Here is an 11,178-nt window from a genome sequence, read left to right on the forward strand (position 1 = left end):
TAGATTGGGCAAAGGCAGACACATGACTGCCTATCCCTCTGCAAAAAACATCCTGCGAATCGGGGGAATCTTACCTGCCCAAACACTGGAGCTCATTGTCGGAATACAGGGTTAAGCCATTTGGCCCTTCAAGCTCACTCCACCATTCTGTAAAATCGTGGTTGATGGATTTCAACATTTTTCTGACGACTGATATCAGGTTAACTGGCCTGTAGTTTCATGGGGGGGGGGGGTCCATTCTCGCCGTCGGGATATTCCGGTCCTGCTGACGGTGACACCCCCCACCATGGTTTCCTGGCAGCGAGGGGGGGGGGGAATTCAATGGGAAATCCCATTGACAGTGGAGGAACCCAGAAGATCCCGCTGCTGGCCAACGACAGGCCACTGAGAAAGACACCTCAATGGGCACGGAAAATTGTCGTCCCCCCGCCCATTTTTTTTTCTCTCTCCTTCCATAAATAGAGGTGTTGTGTTTACTAATTTCCAATTCACTGGGTCTGTTCTGGAATTTTGGACGATCGAAAGCCAATGCATGCTTGACGATAGGCCATCATCAAGTTCTGGAAATTTGTTCAATTTGAGTCTTGCAGGTTCATTACTCTCATTACCCCTTTGGCTCCTCGCTATTTCTGATATTCTTTGTCTTCTATGGTGAAAACAGGTACAGAATATTTGTTTAATGTCTCTGCCATTTGCTTATTCCACAGTGTAATTTCTCCTACCTCAGCCTCTGTGGTAAAATTGCACTTTTGCTGTGACTCGTCCTTGTTTAAAAACCTGTTTGTAAACAGATCCAACATTTTCTTTTTATTTCCTGTTTACTCTCATTCAATATTTTCCCTTTTCATCCATTTATTTGGTTCCTAAAACATTCTCAAGCCTCTCTGGCAGCACATTATAATCCTCTTCATTTAATCTAATATCTTCTGGACCAAGTCTGTCGTTTTGCTTTCTCAACAGTGTGCATTTCCATTGGAAATTTTGAATTGTTTGTTCAAGGTTATGCCTTCCTCGTCCTGGACTCTCCCACCAGAGGATATTGTTACACTAATCTACCCCATTAACACTTTATTAAGCATTTTTAAATGCCTCAATTAAATCACCCCTTAATTACATTCAAGGCAAGGATACAAATCTGAATTGTATCTGCCCTCATAATTTCAACCTTTTAGCCCAGGATCATTCTGGCGAACCTCACTACAATCCTCCAAGACTAATCCCTCCTGAGGCGCAGTGCCCAGAATTGATTACGTTACTCTAAGTGGGGTCTGACCAAAACGTTTTGCACCAAACATAATTTCCTCCCGTTTTGTATTCAGGCTGTTGCTAATGTTATTAGGAAAGCATGAGTGGAGTTGGGACGGGGACTGCCGCTGGGGGGGGAACGGAGAGTGCGGGAGGGGCGGGCACGTGGCTGGCCTAGAAAGGGAGATGGATAATCGGCAGGTTGGGGGGGGGGGGGCAGCCCCCTAATCCGGCTGATAACTTGGAATGTGAGAGGCCTGAATGGGCCGGTCAAGAGGGCCCGTGTGTTCGCGCACCTGAAGGGACTGGAGGCAGATGTGGTCACGCTCCAGGAGACGCATTTGAGGGTGGCAGACCAGGTCAGGCTGAGAGAGGGGTGGGTGGAGAAGGTTTTCCATTCGGGGTTGGACGCAAAGAATCGAGGGGTGGCGATTTTGGTGGGGAAGCGGGTGTCGTTTGAGGTGCTGAGCATCGTGGCAGACAATGGAGGTAGGTACGTGATGGTGAGTGGTAAGTTGCAGGGGGTGCGGGTGGTCTTGGTGAATGTGTACGCCCCAAATTGGGACAATGCCGGATTTATGCGGCGCATGTTGGGCCGGATTCCGGACCTGGAGGCAGGGAGCTTGATAATGGGGGTGGGGACTTTAATATGGTATTGGATCCAGCATTGGACCACTCTAGGTCCAGGACGGGTAAGAGGCCGGCGGCGGCCAAGGTGTTGAGGGGATTTATGGATCAGCTGGGAGGAGTGGACCCATGGAGGTTTGTTAAGCCGGGGGCCAGGGAATTCTCATTATTTTCCCACGTCCATAAAGCCTACTCCCGGATTGACTTCTTTGTTTTGAGCAGGGCGCTGATCCCGAGGGTGGAGGACACAGAGTATTCAGCCATAGCCATCTCAGACCATGCCCCACACTGGGTTGAGCTCGAGCTAGGGGAGGAGAGGGACCAGCGCCCGCTGTGGCGCCTGGAGGTGGGTTTGCTGGCGGATGAGGAGGTGAGCGGGCAGATCCGGGGGTGCATTGAAAGATACCTAGAGGTGAACGATAATGGGGAGGTGCAGGTAGGGGTGGTCTGGGAAGCGCTGAAGGCGGCGATTAGGGGAGAGCTAATCTCCATTAGGGCCCACAAGGAGGGGAAGGAGAGGTGAGAGAGGGAGAGGTTGGTGGGGGAGATTTTAAGGGTGGATAGGAGGTATGCAGAGGTCCCCGAGGAGAGACCACTCAAGGAGCGACGAAGCCTCCAGGCCGAGCTCAACTTGTTGACCACCAAGAAGGCGGAGGTGCACTGCAGAAAGGTGCAAGGGGCGGCGTATGCATACGGGGAGAGGCTAGCCGGATGCTGACACACCAGCTTCGGAAGCGGGAAGCAGCGAGGGAGATTGGGGGAATTAGGGATTAAGGGGGGAACACGGTGCGGAGTGTGGTGAGAATAAATGGGGTATTTAGAGACTTCTATGAGGGGCTGTATAGGTCTGAGCCCCCGACGGAGGAGGGGGGGATGCGTCGTTTTCTGGACCGGCTGAGGTTCCCGAGGGTAGAGGAGGGGCAGGTGGCGAGGAGCTGACTAAGGGGTTGGGGAGTATGCAGGCGGGGAAGGCACCGGGGCCAGATGGGTTCCCGGTGGAATTTTACAGGAAGTATATGGACCTGTTGGCCCACTACTAGTGAGGACTTTCAATGAGGCGAGGGAGGGGGGGTCCTACCCCCGAGATGTCCAGGGCGCTGATCTCCCTGATCTTGAAGCGGGACAAGGACCCTTTACAGTGTGGGTCGTATAAGCCAATCCCTCTCCTCAACGTGGATGCGAAGCTGTTAGCGAAGGTGTTGGCTACCAGAATTGAGGACCGTGTCCCGGGGGTGATCCACGAGGACCAGACGGGTTTCGTGAATGGAAGGCAGCTAAACCCCAATGTGCGGAGGCTCCTAAATGTAATCATGATGCCTGCAGTGGAGGGGAAGCGGAGATAGTGGCGGCGATGGACGCGGAGAAGGCCTTCTATAGGGTGGAGTGGGGGTACCTCTGGGAAGTGTTGAGGAGGTTTGGGTTCGGGGAGGGGTTCGTCAGTTGGGTTAGGTTACTGTACGAAGCCCCGGTGGCGAGTGTGGCCACAAATCGGAGGAGGTCGGAATACTTTCGGCTGTACCGGGGGATGAGGCAGGGGCGCCCCCATCCCCCCTGCTATTTGCGTTGGCAATTGAGCCTTTGCCGATGGCTCTGAGGGAGTCCAGGAACTGGAGGGGGCTGGTGCGGGGGGGAAAGGAACACCGGGTATCGCTATATGCCAATGACCTGTTACTGTATATGGCGGACCCGGTGGGGGGGGATGCCGGAGGTGATGCGAATCCTCAGGGAGTTTGGAGACTTTTCCGGGTATAAGCTCAACATGGGGAAGAGTGAGCTCTTCATGGTACACCCAGGGGACCAGGGAAGGGGGATAGACGAGCTTCCACTGAAGATGGCGGAAAGGAGTTTTCGGTACATAGGGATCCAGGTGGCCAGGAGCTGGGGGGCCCTATACAAGCTCAACTTGACGAGGCTGGTGGAGCAGATGGAGGAGGAGTTTAAAAGGTGGGATATGCTGCCACTCTCCCTGGCGGGTAGGGTACAGTCGGTGAAGATGACGGTGCTCCCGAGGTTCCTTTTTATATTCCAGTGCCTCCCCATCCTGATCCCTAAGGGCCTTTTCTAAGCAGGTCAGCAGGAGCATTATGGTGTTTGTATGGGCGAAAAAGACCCTGAGGGTGAGAAGGGTGTTTCTGGAACGGAGCAGGGTCAGAGGAGGGCTAGCGTTGCCTAATCTGTGTGGGTACTACTGGGCTGCCAATGTGGCGATGATACGCAAGTGGGTAATGGAGGGGGAAGGGGCGGCGTGGAAGAGGCTGGAGATGGCGTCCTGTGTGGGCACGAGCCTGAGAGTGCTGGTGACGGCACCGCTGCCGCTCCCGTCGACAAGCTACACCACGAGTCCAGTGGTGGCGGCGACCCTCAAAATTTGGGGGCAGTGGAGACGCCACAGGGGGGAGGCAGAGGCTTCAGTGTGGTCCCCGATCCAAGAGAACCATCGGTTTGTCCCGCGGAGAATGGATGGGGGTTCCTGAGCTGGCATAGGGCAGGTATTAGAAGGATGGGGGACCTGTTTATAGATGGAACGTTTGCGAGCTTTGGGGTGTTGGAAGAAAAATTCGGGCTCCCCCGGAAATGCTTTCAGGTACATGCAGGTAAGGGCATTTGTAAGACGGCAGGTGAGGGAATTTCCGCTGCTGCCAGCACATAGGATCCAGGATAGGGTGCTCTCGGAGGTATGGGTTGGAGAAGGCAAGGTCTCGGCGATCTACCAGGAGATGCAGGAGGAGGAGGAGGAGGAGGAGGCCTCGGTGGAGGAGCTGAAAGGTAAATGGGAGGAGCTGGGGGAGGAGATAGACGAGGGTACGTGGGCAGTCGCCCTGGGTAGGATAAATTCTTCCTCCTCTTGTGCCAGGCTTAGCCTGATACAATTTAAGGTTCTGCACAGGGCGCACATGACGGGGGCAAGGCTGAGTCGGTTTTTTGGAGTAGAGGACAGGTTTGTGAGGTGTTCGGGGAGCCCAGCAAATCATGCCCACATGTTCTGGGCGTGCCCAGCGCTGGATGAGTCCTGGAGGGGCGTTGCGAGGACGGTGTCTAAGGTGGTAAACACCCGGGTTAAGCCGAGTTGGGGGCTCGCACTATTTGGGGTATCGGACGAGCCGTCAGTGGAGGAGGCAAAAGAGGCCGGTATTCTGGCCTTTGCGTCCCTGGTAGCCGGGCGGAGGATTCTGCTACAGTGGAAGGAGGCGAAGCCCCCGAGCATGGACGCCTGGATCAGCGACATGGCAGGGTTCATTAAATTGGAGAGGGTACAATTTGCCTTAGAACAAAGAACAAAGAACAAAGAACAAAGAAGTGTACAGCACAGGAACAGGCCCTTCGGCCCTCCAAGCCTGTGCCGACCATGCTGCCCGACTAAACTACAATCTTCTACACTTCCTGGGTCCGTATCCTTCTATTCCCATCCTATTCATATATTTGTCAAGATGCCCCTTAAATGTCCCTATCGTCCCTGCTTCCACTACCTCCTCCGGTAGCGAGTTCCAGGCACCCACTACCCTCTGCGTAAAAAACTTGCCTCGTACATCTACTCTAAACCTTGCCCCTCTCACCTTAAACCTGTGCCCCCTAGTAATTGACCCCTCTACCCTGGGGAAAAGCCTCTGACTATCCACTCTGTCTATGCCCCTCATAATTTTGTATACCTCTATCAGGTCTCCCCTCAACCTCCTTCGTTCCAGTGAGAACAAACCGAGTTTATTCAACCGCTCCTCATAGCTAATGCCCTCCATACCAGGCAACATTCTGGTAAATCTCTTCTGCACCCTCTCTAAAGCCTCCACATCCTTCTGGTAGTGTGGCGACCAGAATTGAACACTATACTCCAAGTGTGGCCTAACTAAGGTTCTATACAGCTGCAACATGACTTGCCAATTCTTATACTCAATGCCCCGGCCAATGAAGGCAAGCATGCCGTATGCCTTCTTGACTACCTTCTCCACCTGTGTTGCCCCTTTCAATGACCTGTGGACCTGTACTCCTAGATCTCTTTGACTTTCAATACTCTTGAGGATTCTACCATTCACTGTATATTCCCTACCTGCATTAGACCCTCCAAAATGCATTACCTCACATTGTCCGGATTAAACTCAATCTGCCATCTCTCCGCCCAAGTCTCCAGACAATCTAAATCCTGCTGTATCCTCCGACAGTCCTCATCGCTATCCGCAATTCCACCAACCTTTGTGTCGTCTGCAAACTTACTAATCAGACCGGTTACATTTTCCTCCAAATCATTTATATATACTACAAAGAGCAAAGGTCCCAGCACTGATCCCTGTGGAACACCACTGGTCACAGCCCTCCAATTAGAAAAGCATCCCTCCATTGCTACTCTCTGCCTTCTATGGCCTAGCCAGTTCTGTATCCACCTTGCCAGCTCACCCCTGATCCCGTGTGACTTCACCTTTTGTAATAGTCTACCATGAGGGACCTTGTCAAAGGCCTTACTGAAGTCCATATAGACAACATCTACTGCCCTACCTGCATCAATCATCTTAGTGACCTCCTCGAAAAACTCTATCAAGTTAGTGAGACACGACCTCCCCTTCACAAAACCGTGCTGCCTCTCACTAATACGTCCATTTGCTTCCAAATGGGAGTAGATCCTGTCTCGAAGAATTCTCTCCAGTAATTTCCCTACCACTGAAGTAAGGCTCACCGGCCTGTAGTTCCCGGGATTATCCTTGCTACCCTTCTTAAACAGAGGAACAACATTGGCTATTCTCCAGTCCTCCGGGACATCCCCTGAAGACAGCGAGGACCTGTGGACCTTAAGAGGATCTGTGCAAGGGTTCTTCAGGTGGTGACAACTGTTCCTAGACTTTCTAGTGGAGCGTTAGGAGGTGGACAGCAGGGGGGGTGGGGACGTTGTGTTTACTACTGTGTTTATCCTCGTTTAATGGGGGGCTTGTATATTGGGGGAGTACGTGACATAGCTATGAGATGTTTATTTGGTTGAAAATATGTAAAAATTTGAATAAAAATATTTTTTAAAAAGGAAAGCATGAGTGCTGGGGCCACAGCTATTCACTATCGAGATGAATGATTTGGAGTTTCATGGTTTTGACCCAGTGACAGTGAAGGAATGTCGATATGATTCCAAGTCAGGATGTGTGCTTTGGGTGGGAACTTGCAGGTGGTGGTGTTCACATGCATCTGCCATAGAATCCCTGCAGTGCAGAAGGAGGCTATTTGGTCCACCAAGGTCTGCTCTGGCCCTCCAAAAGAACATCCTACCTAGGCCCCCCCCCCCCCCCCACCCCCTCATCCCCACTTAACCTGCACATCTTGGGACTGTGGGGGGAAACCAGAGCACCGAGAGGAAACCCACACATGGAGAATGTGCAAACTCTGTACAGTCACCCAAGGCTGGAATCAAACCTGGTTCCCTGGCGCTGTGAGGCAGCAGTGCTAATAACTGTGCCCTTGTCCTTCCAGGTGGTAGAGGTCATGGGTTTGAAAAGTTCTGTCAAAGGAGACTTGGTGAGTTTCTTCAATACATCTTGTAGATGGTATACACTGTTGCTCTATTGAACGTGGCGGATGAAGGTATCAATAAAGTGGCTGCTCTATCCTGGATGGTGTTGAGCTTCTTGGGTGTTGGAGCTACACTCATCCAGGTAAGTGGAGGGTGTTCCATCACACTCCTGACTTGTGTCTTGCAGCTGGTGGATGGGCTTTGGGGAGTGAGGAGGTGAGCTACTTTCTGCAGAATTCCCAGCCTCTGAACTGGTCTTGTAGCCATAGTATTTATATACTCAGTTCAGTTTCTGGTAAATGGTAACACCAAAGATGTTGATATTTGTCGATTACACAACATTTTTTGTGGCAATGTGAGTTGAGGAGGCCTCAAGGAAATTTGGACAGGCTAAGTGAATGGGCAAGAACATGACAGATGAAATATAATATGAATAAGTGGGTGGTTATTCACATTGGTAGAAAAAGCAGAAAGGCAGAGTATTTAAATGGTGAGGGGTTGGGAGGTTCTGATGTCCAAAGGAAGCTGGGTGCTCTTTTTCTTGAGTCACTAAAACTTACCATGGAGGTGCAGCAAGCAATTAAGGCAAGTGGTATGTTGGCCTTTATTGCAAGAGAATTTGAGTACAGGAATAAAGATGTCTTGCTGCAATTGTATAAAGCTGTGGTAAAACTGCACCTGGAGTATTATGTACAGTTTTGGTCTCCTTATCTAAAGAAGGATGTACTTGTCATGGAGGGAGTGCAACAGAGGTTCAGCAGATTAATCCCTGGGCTGGCGGGATGGTGTTATGAGGAGAGATTGAGGAGACTGGGCATGTATTCTCTAGAGTTTCAAAGAATGAGAGGTGATCTCATTGTAAGTTACAAAATTCTTACAGGTCATGACAGAGTGGGCATGGGTAGGCTGTTTCTCCAAGCCTGTGAGTCTAGAAGTGGGGATAAAGGGCGGTGGGTTTCGGCCACACCTGCCACAAGACTGGAAATCTCTCTCAAGGTCAACAGACATTTAAATGATCCCCGTCCCGTCCGTGACGATTCCTGTAGCGGGAGAAGCCGAACAATCCCGCCTATAGTTTCAGAATAAGGAGCAGGTCATTTATGTCACAGGTTAGTTTGGGAGTAATTACTTTACTCAGAGGATGGTGAATCTTTGGAATTCTCTACCCCAGAGGACTGTGGAAGGTCAATCATTGAACCTGTTCAAGACAGAAATGGATACATTTCTAAAGTCTAATTTCATCAAGGGATATGGAGAAATTGGGCAAAAGTGGAGTAGAGGTAGATCATCAGCCATGATCTATTTGCCTGGAGGAGCAGATCCGACAGGCCAAGTGGCCCACTTCTCTTACTTCCTATCTGCTCTAGTTTTCTTGAGAGAGAGAGTGTCAGATTATGTAGTAACGGTTGGATCGACACAAAATGCATCTCTGCAAGAGTGGAGTGTTAAATAGGATGTAATGTCTGGGAGTGCTAGCTACCTGTTTGGTGGAACAGCAAGGTTGTATCTGGGAGAATGACCATCAGGAGAATTTTGAGGCAAATGAGATGTTTGCTGTTTGAAATAAACAGATATATTAAAAATGCCAAAATTTCACCAATTTTTAAAAAATGTGAAATGTCTAGATTTTCCAGTGGGGCCTGCTAGGACTATTCTCCCCTCTTTCAACAACCGTCCCCCCCCCCCCCCCCCCCCCCCCCCGCCCAGCTACTCTCACCTCGATATGCAGCAACAATGTCATCCTTGCAATTTTTGATATTTCTTCAAGCTTTCATATTCTCCTGACAAGTCTGAGGAGAATAGCCTTCAAATTGTAACTCCATTTATAATAAAATAATAACATAATCTTTACAGTGCAATGCACAGATTCCAATGTGATAGTGCAAATTTGAATCTGTGAAATGATTGTGTGTGGCTACCTCTCAAACCGCAGCCTCGGAGAGGCGCCTATCCTTCGGCAGACCCTATAGTCTCTGATTTTACAATTAACTGATGCTTGAGAACCGATCAGTGGATGTGATGAGGCGCTTAACAAAGTAGAAAGTGAAGAATAAATAAAAATGTTTTTACAGCTATGAAAAATAAGACTTGTACAATACATCCAGGGGTATGTTTCTTGTTTTCATCTTCATTGGTCAAGGTGTCATTTTGAATGTTCCATGGTACTGTGTTCTGTATTGTTTATCCAAAAGTGTATGATGTTTCTAGAAGAGAACAATTGTGGTTATTGTTTATATCAACACTTGTGAAATGTACCACTATGTGCTATAGGACTTGAATATTTTCTTTTGTCTTATGTTTTAGATGTGTTTAATGTAACACAATCGATATTCCGTTGGTATGTGTGTTGACTCCAGATTATCTCAACACTATACTGGAAGTCCTTAAGTTACGAAGCAGTCATTCCACTGTACCATTCAGGTGATCTTGAGCAGTTTGTGTTGAACTCCAATGTTAGATTTTTGCCTTAGAATTTCCTTGACATGTTATTTAAAGCACCCTAGTCTCCTCTCTCAGTAACACTTATAGATGAAAGGTCAGGAAGCTTACAGTGACTGTTTGATTTCTGTGTTACAGTATCTGTGCATATTAACGTCATTGCAGATATCCTCATCGGTAAACAACATAGACTAACTGTATTAAAATTGGCTTATGTCTGGGTTTGCATAGGGAAATGTTATCCAGGGTTGTTGCTCCTGATTGCTATCCAGTGAAAGGTAATTGTATGGAGAGCTGGTGAGGATTGTGCACAAATGTGATGGACTTTCAACTATGTAGGTTCACACACAAAATGTGGCTACTTTGGATGTGTGGTGTTTGGGTAGAATAGTATTTATACTGAGATGATTCAGCATCTTCATTGGAGGGAAGGAGGATAAGTAGTACCATATGTGTTCAGATGAAATTTCCTGCTGCAATGTAGCAGAAAGCCCAGAGAATTGGTGTAAATTCTACCCCAGATTGTCGATCCTTTTCGCGAAAGAGCAACGGTTTTGTTGTGGTAAATCTTACAATTGGCTTATACTAAATGAAATAAAATCTGAAAATGCTGGAAAGGTTAAGCAGGTCTGGCATCTGAGAGGGGGAAACAGAGTTTCCGTACCGAATCCATATAGAAGAATCATATGGGCTCCACAGACGCCTCTCTAGACCTGTTGAATCTTTCCAGCATGTTCTGGTTTTATTTCAGATATCTAGCGTTCTAGTATTTTGCTTTTTTTAAAATTTAGTGTATCCAATTAATTTTTTTCCAATTAAGGGGCAATTTAGCGTGGCCAATCCATCTAGCCTGCACATCTTTGGGTTGTGGGGGTGAAACCCACACAAACAGGGGGAGAATGTGCAAACTCCACACGGACAGTGACCCAGAGCCGGGATCGAATCTGGGTCCTCGGCGCGCGAGGCAGCAAGGCTAACCCACTGCGCCACCGTGCTGCCCGTATTTTGCTTTATTATATTAGATGGAGTTCATAGAATCCATAGTATCCCTACAGTGCAGAAGGTCATTCAGCCCATCGAGTCTGAGTCCCTCCAAAAGAGCACTTTACCCCGCCCTATCCCCGTAACCCAACGCATTGATCATGGCCAATCTACCTAACCTGCACATCTTTGGATATTGGGAGGAAACCAGAGCACACGGAAGAAACACGCACAGACACTGGGAGAAGACACAAACTCCACACAGTCACCCAAGGCCAGAATCGAACCCGGGTCCCTGACACTGTGAAGCAGCAGTGCTAACCACTGTACCACCATGCCGCACCTTGTCTGACAAACCCAACTGATTTTTACAAGTGGTGGCTAAAATAGTGGAAATAGGAATG

Source organism: Scyliorhinus torazame, chromosome 10, assembly GCF_047496885.1.
Source record: "Scyliorhinus torazame isolate Kashiwa2021f chromosome 10, sScyTor2.1, whole genome shotgun sequence".
Lineage (NCBI taxonomy): Eukaryota > Metazoa > Chordata > Chondrichthyes > Carcharhiniformes > Scyliorhinidae > Scyliorhinus > Scyliorhinus torazame.